The following is a 17,354-nucleotide window of genomic DNA, read 5'->3' as shown; positions in this document are numbered from 1 at the left end:
AAACCCCCAGCTAGACCCAAAAGCCAGACCCAGCCTGTCGGCAGAATCATTAATTTTCCAAATCGTTAGTCTGAAAAAGCATTGATTTCTCAATCGAATTCCATTTACTCCTAAATACGAAAGGCCGTGCTTTAAGAAAATGACAGTTCACTCCGAGATAGGCTGGTGAGAGTCTCTGATTGCATTTTGAAGAGGCTCCTTTAAAAACCTGACCCTCACCCATGTTTCTGGAAGCAGGTCTGCTCTGCAGAGGGAGGTCCACGGTAGCGTCTGTCATAGGAACCCTCTGCAGAAGAAATGGTTTCCAACTCCTCTGGGTGAAAAAGTGACTTTCTGCGGAGTTCCTGCACGTCCTAAATTAGCATCAACTAAATGAATGGGGCTTTCCTGCTCCGTGACTGCTGCTTCCTGGCGGGAAGGAAGCTCATGGCTGTAAACCTCATTTTCCAGATCCTGCCCCCATAAACGGGAGCCCCGGCCCACGACCCCACGCCGCGAGGTGGCCATGGCTCACCCAAGCCTCTGGGGGACGCCGGAGGGCACTGGCGTGTGACGCTGACGGAGGCGCCCGAGCTGGGCTGGGTGTGATTCCTTCCCAGAGCGGGAAGGGCTGCCACAACTCCCAGCCCTGCTCAGACCAGCCAAGGGAAGTCGGCTGTCCAGTCCGGACGGGCTGGCGCGGGCCCAGAATTGAGAGACCGTGTCGGGAGGGTCAGAAGGTAAGCCCAGGGTAAAGCAGGGGGAGAACAAAGTGACAGAGAGTCTGTAGCTTCCAGCTCTGTCACTCACCAGCTACGTGACCTTGAGGGGGTGACGTCCCATTTCTGTGCCTCAGTTTCCCCTATGACAGGTAATAACAGCACCTGTCATAGATCGGTATGAGTAGCAGGTGGCTTATACTTGTGAAGCATCTAGAATAGTGCTTGGCAGGAGGGAGGCCCTGTATCAGTGCTTCTTGAATGAATGAATGAATGAATGAATGCCTAAGACCCACTGTATAGGTCCTCCAGATGGCACCCTTGTCCAGGCACCAGGTCCGGAGGCCCAGCACACAGTAAGTGTTCGGGACGGATCAGACGAACAGACCCCCACAGATGTCAAGGTGTGTGGGGGCGGGGCGTCAGTCCGCGGGTGGAGAGTCCTGGGTCCTGGATACGGGAGTGAGCAAGGCGCGGGACCGGATCGGCTGACTCGGGAAAGCCAGTCGTCTACAGGAGCCAATATCCAAGTCAACATTCATGTATTTCTCATTTGTTAATTCGATCTGTCAGTGAACACTTATCAAATGCTTTTCACAGGTCTAGTGCTTGGGGGCCGCTAACACAGACAGACCCAGGCCCTGCCCTCCAGGCCCCCGGGGTCTAATGGAGAGATCCGGACAACGAGCACGTGAGTTAACAGGAAGACATGCCGTAGAGAGAGGTGCCGTGACGAAAATACAATAACGTGACAGGGAGATCCTGGGGGCCACTCCGACTGGATGGTCAGGGAGGGCCTCGCTGGGGAGGTGATTGTTGCTTTTTTTTAAAGATTGTATGTATTTATTTGAGAGAGAGTGAGACAGAGCACAAGCAGGGGGAAGGGCGGAGGGAGAAGCAGACTCTCTGCTGAGATGGGGCCGGATGCCAGGACTCCGGGATCAAGACCTGGGCTGAAGGCAGACGCCCAACCCACTGGGCCACCCAGGGGCCCCTTGGGAGGAGATGTTGAAGCAAAGATTTGATGGGAGCTGGAGGCAGCCACGGGGAGGCCTGCGGCAGAGCACTCCGGTAGGAGGGGGAGAGGCCTGGCAGGGGCCTGAGCTGGGGGTGGCAGGGAGAGGAGGCTCCCGCAGGGGGCTCAGGAGAAGGTGGCTAGGGGTGGGTGAGGAGGGCAGCCAGCGGCCAGCACCTTACGGAGCACAGTGATGAGTCCGGCTTTTATCGTCAGCGCGACAGAGGCCAGCAGACGGCAGAAAGCGGCGCCTCGGTTATGTTGCCCGCTCGTCCTGGTTACCGGCTGGAGAGGGAAGGCGGGGGAGGGGCCATGGAGGAGCGAGCCCGGCTGGGGCCCGTCCAGGAGCCAACGGTGGAGCCAACGGGACGTGGGGGCGAGGGAGGGTGCCTGGAATTCTAGGGTGCTCTCCAGAGTTCCCGGTTGGGCCACTAAGCGGGCAGATGGTGGTGGTGGTGGTGCCGTCTACTAAGATAAAGACGGGGAAGGAAGGAAAACACCGGGGGGGCTGGAGTCCCATCTGGGCCATATTGGTTGGAAATGTCTATCTCCTACCCAAGCAGAGACATCAAGCAAGCAGTTGGGTATACAAGTTGGGGGTTCAGGGAGCAGTCCGAGCGGGGGATCAAATGCACGAGTCACTGGCACAGGGACAAGGGCCTGGGAGAAACCACCCAGAGAGACATTGTAGGAAGAGAAAACCCGGATGGAGCCAATGCTGGGGCCGAGCGGAGTAGGAGGGGCGGCCGGAGCAGCCCAGGAGGGGCCTAGGCAGCGGGAGGAAGCGAGTGTGGCATGGCCAGCGCCATTGTGCCAAGACGGAGGCAGCAGCCCTGAGGTCAGAGGTGAAGACAGAGGGGCACGGCTGGGTCTGCCAGCACGTGGGACACGGGGACAGACGCTCAGCTACGACAGGGCTGCCGCGAAGAGAGAAAGCAGCCAAGTCAGAGACGCCAGAGAGGGCGTCCAAACCCATGCAGAAGAGGGAAAAGGGGTGACAGCAGGGCTTAGGGATGGATCCTGAAGAGAGGAGACAGACAATGCTCCTGTGCTCCCCCCACCAAGCTATCCAGTAGATGGGGTGGCGGGGGGGCTGCGGTCAGAGAGGCCCCGGGCAACTGCAGAAGCAGGGCGGAGGAGGCAAGGAATGCAGGGAAGCTTCTACACAAGCAAGGGGCTGGAGGCCCCCCAGAGCGGCTTCCTCTCCACCGAGCACTTGAGGGTGAGTCCATGGGTGCGGACCTGCAGCAGTTTAGGGAGCAAGAGGAGGGCGGAAATCGTCCTTTCGGGGAGTGGGGACACCCTGTGTGTGAGCTCCCTGCTCACGAGCGTAAAGTGAGATCCGGCGACATGACAGGGACAGGACGGAGTGCCAAGCCCTGACGCCACGCTGTGGGGAGCGGGTGTGGTGGACCCGGCCCAGGGGCCCCTGCTGCGGGAACACAGCAGCCTGGAGCTGTGGCCTGGGGCAGGACACGGAGCAATGACGCCCACCCAGCTTCTGGGACTCGCCTTGCCTCTGGCCTGCCTCTGTCTTGCAGGGTTTGGACATACTCTGCTGAAGGCATGCTCCCTTTAATGGAGATATCAGAGAAGGAGCTGATTAAATAATTTATGATCAAAGATGTTTATTATTATATATTAAAGAGTTTATTATTAAAGAGGCTAAGTCACTACTCCGAACACTCGGAGAGCATTCGTGTCTACATAAGTATTCTTGGGTATGTGGGCACCGATCTGGATTTGCCAACAATCCTCGGCGTGCCATGTTGGGACATCGCAGAGCTGGTGGGGACCTGGAGGAGGCTGAAACCTGATGAGATAGGGCAGGAGGGCAGCAAAGGGGAAGCTGGGGCGGCCTGACAGTGAGTTGATGCGTCCCTGAGCATGTGCTGAGTACCTGTGGTGGGCCAGACTCTCTTCCAGCTGGGGGCAAGCCGACTGGTCTCCTCATGCTCTCTGGGCGGGGGTGGCGGGGGGGGGGGGGGACAGAGACACCTGGGGACTGGCATGGGCCAGGGCAGCCAAGGGACCCAGGGGAAGCCCAGCTGGGCTCCTTGACCAGGCTTGAACGGGAAGGTTAGGAAAAATTGTCACCCAGGGAAGGTGACCTCCGATCTGAGAGCCGCAGGCTCAGAAAGACCAAGAGGGTGTGCCTGGCCACGGACCCGCTCTGGGAGAGCTCGGAGGCAAAGTGGCCTGGTGGGCTGTTAGCGCCGTGAGGCAGGGCACGTGGGTGAGGGAGCCGCTGCTGGAGAGAGAAAGGGGGCATTGAAAACTTCTGGATCTCTAGGGAGTTTGGGCTTTGTCCTGAGGGCGAATGGGCAGGAATCACGAAACTGTAAGCAAGAAGGTGAGAATCAGGTGTGTCTCACCTGTACGATCTCTCTGGCTGGCGTGTGGAGGATGAGGAGGTGGGAAGCAGTGGGTCCGGAGAGCTGGCTGTAGGTCCCCAAGCGACAAGGACACGGCCAGGCCAAGGCTGCTGAGGTCAGGGGGCAGGTGAGCAGGTCACTGGAGGGGTGCAAGCTTTGCCGAGATGGATGAATTTCCCAGCCGACCCGCAGATGCTAGAGAGCCCTGCCTCGGGAGTGGGGAGAGACTGGGGGTAACTGATGGGTTTGACCCACTTAGCATCGGCCGAAAACTTTGAGCTTCTAAAGGTTGGAACTTCCTGACACCCCTCAGCGGGGAGGAAGACAGAAAAATAAATCCCTTATCTATAAACATCTAAAACATTCAAATGTTTGTCCGGATGGAGACCGGAGGTTGGCTCGGACTGTCCCTCGAGCCCTCTGACCTGGGGAGCACCCCATACGGCGGGGTCCGCTTGCTCTGAAAACCGTGACCAAGGAGCCGAGCAGAGGCTATGTTTAAAGCCTGCCCAGGACTATTTTTAAAGACCAGGCTATTTTTGGACACTCTCTCGAGAACCCGAAGCCTCTCTGAGTAGCATATTTCAGGGTTTAAAAAGTTCCTCCTTACACATAACCTAAATCTTTCCAGCTCCAATTTAAGCTAATTTCTGGCTCTGCCCTCCGAGGACAAGGGGGGTGAGCCGGTTGACTTCTTCTTGTGGGAATCCTGTGGGAGCTGAGCAATTACCGAGTCGCCCCTCAACCTTGTCTGCCCCGGGCTAGATCACTGCCATCCCTTTGCCCTGCCCGCGAGGGCCTCCCTTCCAGGCCCCTTGAGTCATTAGCATCATGCTTGTTTGGATTCTGCGCATTTCTCTATTTGCCGTTTACAGGGAAGTGGCCCAAATCAGAGGCAGCTTTAATAGGGGACCCTCCCAGTTCAAGGATGGGGTTTACTGAACCGCCACCAGCCTCGTCTGCCCCAACCGCCTCCATCGAACCCCACGGCAATGAACGGACTCGGACCCTTCCCAGCCGGTAGGGGCCTAGAAGGCGTCCCTGAGGCCACGACCCCAGTTCCCAGTGGGTCCTGGAGCAGCGCAGGGCAATGTGGTGGTGGGATGATTTTTTATGTTAAAATCATGGATTTGCGCTCCAGCGTTCCCTGTTACCCTGCTTCACTGGGGTAACTGGAGAGACGATCTCAATGACTTTGGGGCACAGTTGTCGTCACACAAGACTGGGACAACAAGGGTTCGTGTCCCAGCTTCGCTGATTTCCAAAGCCTACACGCGGATACTCGCTGAGAATGTGTGGAAGAATGGGGGATGGAGCGGGGGCGGCTTCTCTCCCCTCCCCCTGGAGACCAGGTCAGGTTGCCTGGCCTGGAGGAGTGGGAGGGAGGGAGGACAGTGGGTCCCAGGATAGAATGACTCTGGCTATGCGGACGCGCGCAGAGCAGCCCCTTCCAGGACTGCCCACGGAGAACATGGGCCCGTGGAGACAACAAAGGGTTCTCGCCCGATCCGAGCGGGCGGCAGACAGCAGCGGACGCCCCGACAGTCTGGCCTCGTGCGCAAAGACGCAACCAGTGCGTCCTCAAGGTCGCTCAGAAAGAGTGACGTCATCCTAGGGCCTGCTCCCACGTAACTCTTCACATGCGCTAACCCCATTCTGGTGGCCTTGGACGTTCATAAGCCCCCCGAGACAGCAGTGGGCCGTCACCCGCTGGATGGCGGGAGGGAGGAGGAAGCGGGGCAGGGACGCCGGCCCGTGCCGGGGTGGGAATGAGGAGAGTGAGCTGGGGCCCCCCGAGGCAGAGCTGGAAGCCCCCCGTGACATGTCCACACAAATCACACACATCACAGTTCTGGCCCTCTCCCCCTGCCTTCTGCGTCTCCACCCCAGAAATTCAAACGCTCCAGGAATGTGGTCTTGACATTCTACCCAAGCCTTGACCTTGGGCTGCATCTGGGGCAACCGTCTCAACTCTGGCATGATGCGTGATACTTGCAGCCCTGTCTGCTGAGGGGGTGCCTTCTCAGCAGCCCCCCACTCAGGCTCTAGACCCCACTGCTAAACAGAGAAGCCCGAGTGTCCCCTGTGAGTACAGTGTCCCCGAGTGGTGAGGGCAGGGCAGAGACGGCCTGTATGGACCGCCCTCTCAAGCCTCGGTGACTGCTCGACTCTCCGCCTGCCCCACTAGATACTGTGGCCCAAGAGGGAAAGTGCAGGGGACCCCGTCATCGACTATCCAGACCAGGACCTTGAGAGAAAAGGAGGTGCCGTTATTAACCACCCCGGGATAGCTCGGGAGAACTGTGCGGAAAGAAATGAATGAAGCAACGAGCCCCTGATCTCTCCAGGGACCCCTGCCCCCCTGCAGATCACCCCTAACCTTGATTCAGGGCTGTCGCACTGCCAGGGACCTTTCCACCCACTGGGTGCTCTGGGGCACAGAAGTCCCGTGTTCCGGTCTCCTCTCCAAGTCTCCACTTCACAGGAGACAGTGCCTGACAGGCCGACAGTGGGGGACTCAGGGGCAGAATCCCCTCTTTTTTGTTTTTTTGCCCAGCTTTTGTTCATTCCACGTGTAACTACGGAGCACCTGCTAGGAGCCAGGGCTGGAGAAGGAGGACTAGGACAGGTGTGGGCCCTGCCTGCTTGCGAGTCTGGGGCGGGGGGGGGGGGGGACCAGGACACGGGCAGAAAGCAAAGGCTAAGAGCCAGAGAGTCAGGAGGTGAGCGGTACAGGGGTCACAGCAGCTGACCTCCAGTGACCTCCACTCTGGGGGTCCGGGGAGGCCTCCCTGGGGAGGGGGTGTTGCAGCTGAGCCTCAGGGGTGAGCAGCTAACCAGGTCAGAGCTACCCAAGTGTGGGGGCACACCGCCCTCGGGCGCGCAAGCTTATTTTAGACCAGAAGTTCCAAACCTCAGCACTACTGACATCTGGGGCCCGATACCCCTTTGTCGTGGGGGTGGGCTATTCTGGGCTTCTCAGGATGTTTAGCTGCATCCCCGAAAATATCTCCAGAGGTTACAAATGTCCCCCGGCGGGGCGGGGGATGGGGAGAGGGCAGCCGCACCCCGGGGGCCGGCGGGGAGGGGGAGCTGTTGGTTGAGATGCGCCACGTTTTTACAATGGGGATGTTTTGATTTTTCCCAGTTTTATGGTTCCCTTCTCTCTTCATTGCAAGTACCGCTGGTTTTTCATTTCCGGTGGTGATCCGAAGCTTCCTTTCTGAATACATTCACGTTTCCAAAAAAAAGTGAGTGATTTAGAGGAAAATGCCACGGGAATGATGGCCCCGTGGATGCGGCGGCCGTCGCGGAGGGAGAGGCCCAGGACAAAGCGTGAGGACCGGCGCCCCAGGTGAAAGCAGCAGCCCCCAGTGGGCGCCCACAGCTGCAGGCTGGGGCGCGTCCCATCAGCCGCACACCCTGTGGCAGGCTTGGGGACCCGGGGGCCGCAGGGGAGGCGTGCGTCCCGGAGAGCACACACTCTCCCTGGGAAGTTCAAGACCAGCATCCCTCCAGTCTGCGTACCGATGGCTTCTCTCGGGTTGGGCACGGGAGGACAGAATGGGCTTCACTTCCCGGCCCCTGTGGCATCAGAGAGAATCTGTACACACCCGAGGTTCGCTCTTTGAGACAAGATGCTCGCATGAGGAAAGACACCAGGGGCTCTGAAATCACGGCGGGGGCGGGGGTCTCACTGGACAGGCCCATCTCACTGTCCTCCTGGACCGTGTGCTCACCGGGGCCACGGCGTGGGGCCCTCCCTTTGGCGTTTCCCTCTCTTTCTGCCTCTGTCTCTTCTTCTGTTTCCTTCTACCTCTGTCTTTGACTCTTCCCTTCTGTCTTGTGCTCTCTGTCTGTCTCTCTCTCCCAGGAATATCCAGTCCGTGCACCCACGTTCCAGGCAGGAATACTCCCGTGTTCGGGCCTCACTCTGTGGGGCCCCCCTCACCTCCCATTTGGCCCCTGGGCTGCACAGAGAAAACTAGGATGGGTTTGGGGCCCCCGCCTCAGGCCTGGCCAGCCTTGAGAACATTCCTCCGACAGCGACTGTGCCGTCCACCAGTCACATTAGCCGAAATGCAAATCCTATTCTTCTGGCCGGTTAGATTTCAAGAGCTCTGGGCTGCCACACTTCCCTGGGATACTATCCAATTAGTTTCGCTGCCCAGGAAGCTGCCTGCACCCCCAGAAAAATGAGCTGAGCAGCCGTCTCGCCGCAGAAGCTCCAGGGAGCAAAACCTCCGACAGCCCGCCCCTTCCCGAGGCTCCGGACGGTCTGCAGAGCCGCTGACTGTCCTCGCGCGGTCTGGGAGGCAAAGGAGGAGGACAGACAAGGTCCCCGCCCTCGCGGAGCTGATGGTCTTGGGGGAGGAAGACAGAAAATCAACACATTTAACATTCAGAGTTTAATAAATGCTGTAAGTTAAAGAGAGCATGAGGAGGAAGTGGGAGTCCGTTCGGCCAAGGCAGGAGGGCCCAGCCCCTTTGGGGAGGTGACAAGGAAGCCGAGACCCAGGACTCAGGTCTGGGCTCAGATGCAGGGCAGGAAGGTGAGAAGTGTGCTGAGGAGGCACCGCGGGGTCCCGAGGACTCTCGGGCTGGGGCGCTGTCGGCCTTGCCTCCTCGGAAGCCCAGTGGCTCTGCTGTCCCTCCCGCAGGCACCCGTTCTCCTGACCTCTAGCTCGGGATGCTCCCAGAGAGGCAGCTCCTGCCCCCCACCCCCACCCCCAGGACAGGAGCCCAGAGGGAGCCCCACTCAGCTAGGTGACAGAGGACAAAGCTGGAGTGAGGTGTGGCAGTGGGTTCTGGACTTGGGTGCTGTCCCTGTCAGCCTGAAGCCAGTGCTAAGATCTCCCGCAGGGTTAGCATCCGGGGCTGCCTGGGTCTGAGCAAATCTCCGGGCGGAGGAGGTGCTCATGGAGGACGGAGAGGAGGGGCCCCCAGGAGCATCACCTTGGCTGCTGTTGGCCCTGGTGTCCCTGCCTGAGACCCTCCACTTGTCGTCTGCGTCCTCAACTTGGGTGGAAGTAGGTCTGCCTAGCTCTCTTCTGAGGAAGGCCCTGGGAGTCGGAGAGGTGCTCCCACCAGAGCTCTGTGGTGCTCAGAGTGGGGACCAGGCTGCAAGGCCCCCAGATCTCGGTCTGCCAGGAATCAAGGCTCAGCTGGGTCCATGAGCTGCTGAGGCCCTGAGGCCAGTGAGGCGTGGCTCTACGTAGGCCCTGGGGGCAGCCTGCAGCTGGAGCTCTCCACCCCCAACCCCGGCCCCGCTCCCACCCCCATCAGCCCTGCCCGCCTCAGCAAGGCTCAGCTGCCCTGCTCCTGCTCTGGGGTCCACTCACCTTCCCTAGGCCTGGCCCAGGAGTGGCCCTGTGTACCTCACCCTGCCCCCCAAGATGCCAGGCGCCTTCTCCAACCAAACTGCCAGTTCCTTCCCAGGCAGCTGATTGTCTTCTAGGGCTCTGGGGAAGACACCCGGGTCCCCATCGCCCCACCCCTGCATCCCAGATTAGACCAACTCTCCCATCCCCATATCCTGGCTGGGCCTCTTCTCCCGGCCAGCAAACCACTTAGACTCTGTCATGGGAGGCAGGACAATGTGGTCTCTGGAGTTTGACCACCTACATCCAAAGCCTGCTTCTGACACTTTAGGACCATGTGATCTGGGCTATTCCGTTAAATCTGCTGTGCCTCAGTTTCCTCACCTGGTGGTAGGAATGAACCATGGGCACACAGAACAGGGCCCAGAGCACAGTCACTGCTCGGCAAGTCTGGAGGCTACGCTGGCTGCTGCCATGCCTCACGCTGACCTGATCCCGGGACTCCTGCTACCGTGCTCCACCTGCTGGGTCTGTCATCCCTGGAGGCTGACACATGCTGGAGAGAGTCTGAGTTCTTCCCGTCCTGGGGACCAAGCTATCCCACGCCCCCCTAGCTGCCCCCCAGCACTCCCCGACCCCTCTGCTCCACTACTCTTGCATCGCCCTGCTTGCCCACCAGAGCACGGAGCAGAGGGCCCTCCATGTGCCACGTCCATTTACAATACCCTTGCTGATACATCTGCTTGGCCGTGACTCATCCCTGCAAGGGGGTCCAGGAGTGATGTGCGCGTCCTCGTGGGGAAGCACAGAGGAGAGCAAATAACCGGGAAGTGCAGTGGCGATGTAAGAGAGGCTGCAGCGTGGGGCACCCCAGGCAGACTCTGAGGGAGGAGGAAGGCTTTGAAGGGTGATACCTGGGCTACACGGTGACATGGGGTGTTGACTGTGTACGCGAGACAGGAATCTACACACACCACCTTGCTGATCCTGCTAGGAGATTTTACAAAGGAAGAATTGTCACTCTCTCTTGGACAGATAAGGAGACGGAGGCTCTGAAAAGTTAAGGTTCTGTGGTGGGCCAAATGGGTCAGGTCCAGAGTGGGTACCCCTGAATATTTCTCTGCTGCCCATGGAAGGGCCAGATTCTCCAGATAAAGGACACAAGCACCGCCCCCTCAAGCAAACCTGAACCTCCAGAGAAGAGGTGTGACTAAGCATGATGATAAGAAAAATGGAAATCTGGCGGGGGAGAAGGAGGATTCGGAGAGCCATCAGTGCCTCAGACCTTGTCTGTCTTGTTTCTGGTTGACTCTTCTGTGGTCTCTACCCTAGTGGGTCTCAGAGCCCGCAGGGCTCACCAGGGTGAGTACGATTGCATGGCAGTGGATGGTGTGGCTCTATGCACTGGGGGTGGATGAGAAGGGCACCAGCCCCTCAGTCCAGCCTACTTCCCAGACCCCCAGCACACCTACCCACAGCCACCACGAACCTTCAGGTCTCAAACATGGGCTTACCACCCATCAGTCATCTCTGGACAGCCAACGATGTCTGTCTGGCCATCCAGCAGGGGACAGAGCTCCAGGTTGGAGGCAGACACACCTGGGTTTGAATCTCAATCTTCCACTTCCCAGCTGTATGTCCGTGGACAAGTCACTTAACATCTCGGAGCCCCCATCTCTGGGCCTGAGCATAACACCCAGGCATATCTACTCATACAACCAGTACTCCTTGAGTACCAGCTGTGTGCCAGGTATTTTTCTAAGTCTTGGGGACCCAGTAGAGAGTACGACAGAGTCCCTGTCCTCAGGGAGCTGATAGTCAAGTAAGGGAAACGGACAATAAAGACGTAATTTCAAGGAAGAAACAGAATGAGGAGACAGAGTGGCTGGAGAAACTATTTCCGATCAGATCATCAGGGAAGGCCTCTCTGGGAAGGGGCTGCAAACTGGGACCTGAAGGATAAGGAGGAGCTGAACGTGAAAAAACCCAGGAACAGTCCCAAGCAGAGGGAACAGAGGTTGTCAAAGACTTTCGATGGGGAGAAGGTCTCAGTGTGGCTGGAGCCCGTGGAGTGAACAGGTGAAGGGCTGCAGGAGGGGGGCAAGGACCAGCTTGGGAAGGGATAGAGATTTTATTCTAGAAGCCTCTAGAAGCTTTTAAGCAGGCACTTTCCCCGCTTAGTCATATGAGACATAAAAGCACAGAGGGCAAGCTTGGTAAATATTGGTTAACTTGTATGTGCTCTCAACCCAGTAGGTCTCAGAGTCCCCAGGCCTAGCCAGGCCTTATAAATGTCATGTGGCCATGTGGGGCTCAGCTTTGTGCAGAGGGGGAGGACAAGGGGACAACGGCCTCTCCTTCCAGGCCCGGTGTTCTCAGTGCTCTGCCCTTTGGCAGACTCTGCCAGCCGGCCACCTTCCCAGAGATAAACGGTGGCCAAGCACAGACTCAACTCACTGTCTCAAAATAGCCATCAGGGAATTTCCAACACCTGGGAAAAGCACACAGAAGGTACCGTTCATGAGAAGAGTTTTCCAAGCGCAAAGCATTTCCATCAATGGGAAGTGTCCTCCAAGGGACCCTGAGACTTCCCCAGCTGTCTGCAGCAGCAGAGGCCGTCCGCAGGGGAGGGAGAGGGACAGAGGGAACACGGGAGCCCGGGGAGACAGTATAAACCTTTAGTGCGGAGCAGCCAGGACAGGACACCAGGCCAAGGCAGGGCCCAGTGAAGGTAAAAGGGTGTGAAGGATCCTTGGAGGAGGCCAGCGGGAAGGTCAGCTCTTTGAGGGAAATTTGGCAACAGTGGCCACAACGGAAAATGCACCTTCTTTTGAGCCCAGCGATTCCACTGCTTGGAATCTACCTTCAGACGGATCTGTACATGTGGACAAGGATATTCATTGCAGCAGAGTGTTAAGAACACCCTAGAAAGTCCGCCGACCGGGGACTGATGGGTTCAGTGTGGGCACAGAAATCTATGTCCCCATCCCTCCCCAGATCCCCGGTACGACTTCTACTCTGGCCTCCTCAGCCCCTCAGGGTGCCAGGCATAGCCCTCCTCCAGTGCCTTTGCACTGGCAATCCCTCTACCTGAGCCACTCTTCCCTTGCAGCTCCACTTCGACAGCAGGCAGCTTCTGGGATGGCCCGCAATGATCCCTGCCTCCTGGCGGAACCACGATGGAATCCCCTCCCGTAGAGTGCGGGCTGGGCTTAGGGACAGAATACTGACGGGATGGAACGTCGCTTCTGGGGTTAGGTTTGAAACACACCGTGGCTTCCATCTTGCGCGCGCTCTCTGGCTCTTTGCGCGGTGTGCGATCTCTTTCTCTCTCTTGGATCACTTCTGCTGGGGGAAGCGAGCTGCCCTGTTGCAAGCAGCCCTCGGGAGAGGCCCAGGTCCAGCCCGTGAGGAATCGAAGCTGCCACAACCATGAGCGTGAGCTTGGACATGGCTGCTTCAGCTCCAGGCAAGCGCTGAGGTGACCGCATCCCTGGCCCACTATGGGAGACTCAGGACCAGAGCTTCTGAATCACCTGTGCCTGGATCCCTTACCCACAAAACCACTATGTTGGGAGGTGACTTGTTAGACATCAGTAACAAATTCAACTTCCTTCAGGTTTCTGCTCAGATGTCTTTTTACCAGAATAGCCTCCCCTTATCACAGAGTGAAGGATACTCCTGCCCCCCCCCTTTTATAGCACTCAACCCACCTAACATATCCTTTGTGTATTTAACTATTCACTACATCTCCCTACTAGCACAGCAGCTCCCTGGAGTGGAAATGGTATCTGTTTTGTTCATTGTTCTGTCTCTGAAGTTTAGAACAGAGTCTTGCACGTAGAAGGTGCTCAGTAAATACTAAGTGAATAATGCACAAGTGAGAAAGAATTGGGTAGATTAAAATATATTGACCAAAAATGACCCCCCAGAAATATTCATTGAGAAAAGCAAGGCACAGCAAAGTGAGTGCCCTGTGTTACCATATATACATTTTTAAATGTAGAACAATTCCGGAAGGATAGGGAAGAAACTGGTAGAAGTGGAAGAAGGTTTCCCAAGGGGAGCTTAACTGATGTGGGGCTTGAGGGGGAGGCAGGAAAAAAAGGAGGAACGGCGTTCCAGTCAGGATGGACAGCGTGGGTCTTCCTCCGGAGACCAAGATGGCGCCAGGCCAGGGGTTCTTCTGTGAGGCTCACCCTCACGCAATGGGTTCCTGGACACCCTCAGCTCCAGGCCAGCAGCCTCCTGGGACCTCCTGCTCCCTCCGCACCTCAATCCCACTCTGCTCCAGACCGAGCCAGCACCTTAACCTCTCCCAGCCTGGAGCTCAGCGCATGTTTTCTTGAACTGGGTTCATCAAGACAGAATCATGGGCTTTATCCCCTCCTGGTCACCCTGGGAAGTGTCCCCTGCCCCAGCACCACCTGGGGTCCAAGCCCTGGCTGTTCTGTCTGCTCGACTGGGAGCCTTACAGGCCTTCTTGGTCCTGGGGGATTCAGAAACTGCCGAAAGGGTGGAGAGCGGAGGTCGAGGTGGCCACACTGGGTAACCGGAACAGCAGGGCTGGGATGCCCCATCCCCCCACAGCCACTTGTGCTATAACCATGGCCAGTAAGTGTATTTTCATAGTCTCTCTCTCCCTCTAGGTCTCTCTCTAGTTCGGCCTCCCTGTGTCTCTATTCCCTTCCCTGTGACTTCCTGTACATCTGTCTTTCCCGCTATCTCTGTCTCTAGGTATCTCTGTCTCTGTGTATCTCTAGGATTCTCTGTATCTGTGTCTGGCTTGGTCTGGGTCCCCCTCCCCGCCCTACATGAACTACAAGCATTGCCACCGTAATACCAAATCACTGCTCCCTCGAAAATCCCCAAACCATGGAGTAACCCCAAACCATGGTAATACCGCCATGGTATTACCGATTCGGTTACAGTCATCGTCCCAAGACCCACACTGGGCCCCGCGCTAAGCACTCAGTACATGCTCGCCGCTTCAATCCTTGCAACCCGCCCGTATGGTAGGGACCAATGGTGGGACTATTACCCTGTTTGGGGAGCTTGACCAAAGACACACGGCTGGTGGTGAGGCAAGGATCCACGCCCAGGTGGTCTGCCCTTCATCCCCACACGCGATGGCTTCCCACCTTCTCTGCTCCACGCCTACAGTGGAGGACTTCTTAGGGAGTCTCCAGCCTCCCAAGAAGGGAGCTCAGGCTGATAAATGCAGCTCATGCCCAACCCCCCTCCATTCTCTATTGGTGGCCCAGCCTGGTCCAGGGGCAAGGAGACAGCTGCCTATCTGAGCAGCAGGAAGACTTTGGTGTCCACCCCCCACCCCATGTACCCCTCCCACATGCAAGCACCCTCTTAGGTTACCATAAAGCAGGTTCTGTTACCCTCATCTCATGAACAACCATTCAGGAAGGCCAGCTTTGTGCCAGGGACTAGGGACATAGGAATGACAAGACAGACCCAATCCTGCCCTAAAGCTCACGCTCCACCAAGGAGAGTGCCTGGCACATGAGTGACATGGAGGAAAGCCCTGGGAGTAGAGGCTGGGCCTGGTTCTTGCCTCCATCGGTCAGGGACAACACAAACTAGTGAGCCTTGGCCGTTGGGATGTCCCAGGAGTTCCTGAATCTCGTTCCCTCCAGTTAATGGAGAACTCCATTATGTCCACAAAGACATAAGCCGTATCTCTCTCCAGAACTCCCATGCTAAATCCTTCCCCCTCTCCCCTTCCCCACCCTCTTCCGCAGTCACATAAAGGGGCTTCAGAACCCAGCCTTTTCCTCTATAACAGAGGTTTGTCCTCCGTTTCCCCACCTAGTTCCTCCCCAACCCACTTGTCTGGGGTTGCATCCTCTACCTGCATAACCCCCAGATGACTGAAGTCCTGGCCACTGGAGAGAGGAGGGAGCAAGCTCCTCCTGCAGGCCTCCAGCAGCCCTGCCCACTGACCTGATTTCCACCTAACGTCATGTGTCCAGGCCTTGCCCCCTTCTGGCCACACGCCTGGGCTCTGCCCCTTCCTGGCCATACCTCCAGGACACCTTCCTGGCCATGCCCCTCAGAGCCCAGCCTTCCCTTGGACCAGTGCCTGGGCCTCTTCATGGTTCCCCTAAGACCAGGCCCCTGAGCGCCCAGCATCCTCTGCAACACCCATGCCACTAGATCATTTAAAACTGCTAGAACGGAGCAGTTCCAGGACTATGGGTTTTACTTCCAGTTTTTATTAAACTTATTAAAATTCTCACCTCCTCCTATCCCCCAAAGCCCAATTTCTGCCTGGCCCTGTGCCTGGGGGCCAGGCTCATTTGCATGAAAGGCCCAGTGGCCTGCATATTCCCCGCCCCCAACCTTGCCTCCAGAGCTCAGAGAAGATGTGGCCGAATTTCAATCTCCATGACCAGGCTCGGCGAGCAAGAACAGGACACAGTCTCCCCTCCGAGCCCTACTTCCTGAAGACACAGTGGCTACCCCTCAGCTGACAGACCCCTGTTCCTTTCTGGAAACTTCAGACTCCTCGGCAGGCCCTGACTTGCTTCTAACATTCCAGCTCATTCATTCAACAAATATTTATTAAGTGTCCTCTATAGGCAAAGCTTTGGACCGGCCACTGGGGATACAGCTGTGAATAAGGCATGGCCATTCCCTCAAGGCTAATGAGGAGGAGGACATAAATAGTGAAGTAAAATCAATTATTACAAATACTAAAATAGAAAGACATAAGCTGTATCTAAAACTGGCAGACCACGGGCTGAATTCCACCTGCAGATGTTGGCTAGAGCTATAAAAAATGGATTTTTTTTTTCCTTTTTGCCAACACTTAAGAATCTGGAGGATTTCCATTCAAATATGGGTGTTCTGGCTTCTCTTGCCACTGAAGGCATTTATCTTCTCAGTCCCTGAAAAAGACCAGAGGGAGAGAAAGGTCCGTTTTGCCTGTGTGGGGGGAAGGCCTGGAAAAGGAGGTAAGCTTTGAGCTGGGTCTGGCAAGGTCCGCATGGGTTCAACGAGGAGGGGCAGTGGGAAGAAGGGAAGAAGGAGACAGGCAGCTGGCAGGGCCCAAGCGAAGGCAGGGGGTCATGGCACTGTGCCTCCTGGGCCTCCCAGTCAGGCTGAGTTTGGCTTCACGGGTTCTCATGGGGCCGCAGACTCAGCGACTGTTCTGGTTTGGCTTCTTATCTCCTGGGGCCTGCCACAGCCAGGGGAGAATGACGCTACAGGTACAAAGGCGAGCCAAGAGGCTGGTGGAACACCAAAAGGCCAGGTGTCCAACGGGATCACCTCTAAGTTACCTTCTAACTCGGGTAACTGGAATTTAAAAAACAAAAACAAAAACAAAAAACCAACGTATTCTGAAATAATTATTGATTTGCAGGAGGCTGCGAAGAAATGTACAAGAATGTCTTGCACACTCTTCCCCCACCGTTTAGACACAATTTGTATGGTCTTAGGATACAATATGGCGGCCAAGAAATTACCCTTGACCCAACCCATAGGGATGAGTCAGATTTCACCAGTTACGCATGCACCTACTGAGTGCGCGGGTGTGTAGCTGTGTATACTTTTGTCGCCTGTGTAGCCTTGCCTGCCCACCACCACGTTAAGATACTCGACTTCACCATCCCACGACCCCCTAATATCGCCCCCTTTACAGTCACGCCCATCGGCCTGCTGCCCCTAATCCCTGGCAACCACTGATCTGTTCTCCGTGTCTATACACGTTATGGCACAAATGTTACATCACAGGAATCAGGGCACACGTAGCCTCTAAGATTGGCGTTTCCCACTCAGTTTAATTTCCCTACGGTCCAAAGTGGGTTCCTTTTTTTAAAAAAAAAAAAAAATCTGTTATTGAAGGAGAGTTGTTTCGGGTATACAACTTAGGGGTTTGACAACCCCACACGTTAAGCAGTGTGCGCCACAATAAGCGGGGGGCGTC

The 17,354-nt window shown here is 56.8% G+C and overlaps 1 protein-coding gene and 1 long non-coding RNA gene across 5 annotated transcripts in view; one reads left to right on the top strand and one right to left on the bottom strand.

Annotated features, from left to right (window-relative positions):
- GSG1L (GSG1 like) overlaps positions 1-17,354 on the bottom strand; it is a 193,224-nt gene that overhangs the window by 40,003 nt on the left and 135,867 nt on the right. The gene's annotated exons all lie outside the window — the stretch shown is intronic.
- Positions 616-1,456, top strand: LOC309854928. Its single transcript, XR_014306489.1, has 3 exons — positions 616-719; positions 1,002-1,102; positions 1,299-1,456. It is a non-coding gene; the product is annotated as an uncharacterized lncRNA (long non-coding RNA).

The sequence above is a fragment of the Mustela nivalis genome, assembly GCF_964662115.1.
Source record: "Mustela nivalis genome assembly, chromosome: 19".
Lineage (NCBI taxonomy): Eukaryota > Metazoa > Chordata > Mammalia > Carnivora > Mustelidae > Mustela > Mustela nivalis.
Note: the sequence above shows the minus strand (reverse complement) of the source record. Positions and strands in the feature narration are given on the sequence as shown.